The sequence below is a fragment of the Protopterus annectens genome, chromosome 9.part0 (genome assembly GCF_019279795.1).
Source record: "Protopterus annectens isolate FY-2018-M chromosome 9.part0, PAN1.0, whole genome shotgun sequence".
Taxonomy (NCBI): domain Eukaryota; kingdom Metazoa; phylum Chordata; order Ceratodontiformes; family Protopteridae; genus Protopterus; species Protopterus annectens.
The window spans coordinates 154,884,001-154,888,432 of NC_056743.1; the positions used below are offsets into that span (position 1 = coordinate 154,884,001).

General features: G+C 36.3%; 1 long non-coding RNA gene across 1 annotated transcript; it reads right to left on the reverse strand.

Moving 5' to 3' along the window:
* Positions 1-654: 654 nt before the first annotated feature.
* LOC122811095 lies at positions 655-4,098 on the reverse strand. The gene is made up of 3 exons (XR_006366203.1): positions 3,952-4,098; positions 3,464-3,806; positions 655-757 (listed from the first exon to the last, which is right to left on the reverse strand). It is a non-coding gene; the product is annotated as an uncharacterized LOC122811095 (long non-coding RNA).
* Between the last annotated feature and the right edge of the window lie 334 nt (positions 4,099-4,432).

Consider the following 4,432-nt stretch of genomic DNA (forward strand, 5'->3'; position numbering starts at 1 on the left):
TCAAAAAAAAAATAAAAGTAGGATAGCCCTCACAGAAAGAAAATATTTTGCCTAATTAATCCATCACAGATGCTTAATTAGGTTATCTTCAGCAGTTTTAAATGCAGTGTGATGAAAAAATAGGTTTGCAGCTATTTCTATAAGCAATGTTAGCATGGCTACTTTAAGATGAGAAATAGGTTAGTTACTGAGTCATTAAATCCTGAACAGATAACATTAACAACATTATTCAGTAAATACTAATGCAGGTACACCAGCTAGGGAAAGGCTGCTGCATTCACTCTGGCACATAACACAACAATCTTTGATGAGTTTCCCGATTACTGAAAGGAATGTTCAGCCTTTTCTTTTCCCTTTCTTGTAACTGTTTCCTGAGGAGAAAGTGTGTTCTTACCTTAATAGAGTAGCAAACAGCCAGGAATCCCAGGCACAAAACATTCGTGTAGATCATGCTGAATATCGACCAGAGCAGATGGTCCCTAATGGGAAAAGAGGAACGGTTAACTCTGGAAGGTGTGAGAGGACTGATTACCACAGTATTACAGGGAACTGGACCAGCTGCAAAATGCGCTGGGACTGAGCAAGCTGGTTTCTCCATTTCTACTTCCATTCTTCAGGTTTTCCTTCAGCTTTTGATCTACAAACTCAGAGAGCTGACCAGTATGGTAGCAATCAAAAAATGTTCCAGCCTTTTTTAAGCAGATGCAGTGTTGGGGCACCAGGAAAAGGCAGTGCCATTTAATGACTTCACATAAAACTGAAACAAAAACAGAAAGTCCTCACAACTCTTTTATACCAGTGTCATGCTTTTGATTTTTTTCTATACTGCTTTTCTATAATCATTTTTTTCTTCCAGGCACACACATCTACAGACTTAACAAGCAAATACTTATGGACACAGTCAGACAGAAACACATATGTGCATATGCACTGATAAATAACGCACACTTTAAATAACCTGTATAGTATTTTTATACCATATTTTTTAATAAATTAGGAGTCTGTCTAGCTTCAGAACATGTAGATATTGTTAACATATTCCAGCTAGGCAGAGTTTCTTATCTTTGAAGTCTGCCATTAGTTATATAGGCTATGCAACCATTATGATTTTGAAGTTAAAAAAAAAATGAAATGAATTGACCAATAAATACTCCTTATCCAACCGTTACATGATGTGTAGTTCAATTCTTCAATTACCTTCCTTAAAATAAAAGTTTATTCATGAGCTAGAGAACTCAGGGCTGAGAGGTGGACTGTGAAAAGTTTCAAACAGAGACAAGAGAAAACACTAAGCCTAATAATCTGTCATGGAAATGTTATGGAGATGACTTCAACAGACCAATATGTAAACTATTTCTGCACCAGTTTCATCTGACATTGTTTAATATGTTTATCTCTCAGGAATCTTCCCTAAGGAGTTTGATTATTAATTATCAGAATGATGAACCATTAACAACGCTTGTGGACAAAGACAGATATAACTTATCAGCAAGTGATTTGTAACAGCATGCATTTTGTCACAGCACATTGGCTCTTCTCTTTAGACAAATGAGTTACCTGCTCCCACACTTCAGTGCAGTCTTTTCTTTACCATCACCAAATGTGCCTAATATTACATTGGTGATGCGATTGGTGGCTGCAGTCAGGTGACTTTTTTATTACAATCTTCCTCCAACTGCATCTTCACTGAATATCAGGTGCATTGGTTAGAGCTGGATAATGTATGGTGGAACCATGAGCAGTGACCACTGAACGTCTACTGACTCTAACAATTCTAACTTTTGACCAGACATCAGACCAAAGGACTTTGCAGAAGAGTGTGCATAGAAACTGCACTGCAAAAAGTACTGGTGTACTTGCTCAACCTCTTATAACAGATTTTGCATCAGCAAAAATTTTCGACAGGATATTAAGTATGAAACTCAAATGTCAGACATTATTTTTTGTCTTCATTCCTGCATGATTTACCAGAAAGCTACAATTTTATGAGAAACAGCTGAAACATATGCTGCAAAAATCTGGACATTCTGCTATTTGGTCGCAAGGTGGTTCTCAAGGTGCCAAAGTGGTACAGTTGAGAGCTTACTGATTTGGCAAGCTGCTATAAGGGCAGCATTGCTGCAACTGGGACATTGGGAGACATGCCCACTGTAACAGTGTGCATGTGTATATATCTGTTATTTTTCTGTCTGCGTGTGTGAGTGAATGACTGTACGAAAGCAGGAGACTGTATGTGAGAGAGTGAGAAGGATCTTGTGTGAGTGAATGCATGTATGAAAGCAGAAGAGACTGTATGTGCGTGAGAGAGAGAGTGAATAGTGAGGGCGAGTGATTAAATTTTACATCACTGCTGACAGCCATGCAAATGGATTTAGGACAGATCAGTCATAAACTGAAAAGGCAAGAACTGTACATGTTCCAGCATTAATATTTGCAGAGTTTGCTGTGCATAACAACTCACAGTGAATTAGACATGCATTCAACATGGCCTTAGGTGAAACGGTGTTAAGAATTGCTAAAAGCAGGGCAAACTGTAATTGATCCCAGTGCCAAGAAATGATTGAATCTTTTGTAGACGTTTATTCTTTTTAATTGGGAAATCAGAAACCAAATCAGTAGTATTCACTGTCACACTATGTTTTCCTTCTGACAGATGTTGTTGAACATATTATCAGTGTGCAAAAACATGTTCTAGCCCAGCCCTGGCATATCTCCCAGTATCCACTCTGAACAAAAGAATAAGTTTAGGTTTCATCTCAAAAAATAACAGTAACAGGAACTGATTTTCCACAAATAACTTACAGTAGTTGACTGTGATGTATTAATATATTACTGTTCTTATTAAAGAAAAGCTAATAACACATGTAAAATATGTGTTATCGACCAAAGACCTCTTCAGCGCAACATGGGTGATGTAGGTAGTAAAGACTGATTGCCTTTTAATTATTTCAAACTATGCGTCTTAGCCTCAAAGTTAATCATTTGAATAGTACAGTTTTTATATCAGCAGTAAAAGTAGTTTCCCTTTGAAGGACTTGATTTTTTATCATTTTATTTTTAAACATTTCATAGAGTTATTTTTACTGCTGTGACTTTTACATGCAACATCATACATGCAGTGTTGTACTTCAAAAACAATTCCCAAAATATATTTCAAATAATATAATGCAACAATTATAGATTCAGAATTCATTGCAGACAGATGTCAAAGTATATCATATAAATGTGGGCCCTGATGCATAGTAAATAATTCATCCACTAACCAAACTCTGTTTAGAGGTTTAGTGAAAGAAAATAAGCTGCCTCAGAAAGGTCTGAGCAGGCAACGTATTAGATAAAATGCTTTTTGGGGGGGGGGTGGAGACAGATTAGTGAATTTAAGGGGGCATGCTATATATGGTAAATATAATGAGACATGTAGATAACTGAATGGTAAATGGTTAATAATGGGAAAAGGAGGTACCTGCTCACAAAGCTTGCATACGGCTGTGTCAGCGCAGGGCAGTACAGATATTCGTTTTTTCCTCTCCATTTGTCATAGTATCGGTCTCTGTGTTTCCTTACTGACTTTGATTGACTGGATACAGTAGTTGTGCTTTCCACACAGGCTGCTCTTTCCCTGAGATTGAGCTTTTCAGAATGCTGATAAGCCATTTTAACCACAAACTATTGTGGATTTTTAACAACAGCACAGTATAAATCATATTTCCTCTCTTAAAAATGGTTTGATCTGTTGTCCCAGGTGTTAACAGAGTAGAGACTGCATCTCCACATGTTTCACTTCCAATAGATCACGTCTGGAAACCCTGGAAGATAATTTAAGAATATGTCTGTCCAAAATTAAACCACGTACAAAACACATTCTACAATATCAAGCTCAGATACCTCATTAAATACTAAATACAAGTAAAAAAAACAGGAAAAGATTTTTTAAATCAGTCAAAATTATACCTATTTTTTTTGTCAGTTCGGCAAAAAATATAATATATTTTTTGGTGTGCAACAAAAGTTTTTGTAATTAGTTTGTGTGTGCCATGAAAGGTTGAAAATCGCTGCTTTATCTAATCCATGGCTGTTAGCATTTATTTATAGCTGGCATCTCTTTACCTCTTCCAGGAAGCTCCTATCTTTCCCTGGCAACACTTCATAAATGCTGGAAATTTTCAACCAGATGTAGAACTAAGGCCTCAAAAGGGTCAGTTTATTTAGTACTGACTGACTGCAGCATAAATCTGAAGGAAAAATAAATGGTCCATGCAGCTCATTTGTTCAGCGATCTGGATTATTTGTTCAGTTTGCCTGTTGCAGAAGGTTAAAAAAACATTTTTGGAATCTAGATATTATTTTGTTTATGAAAAACACAATATCTAAATATCTGTACTTGTTTCTTTCACTATAGCCCTTTTTTCAAGTATATAATTTCATAAGGAGT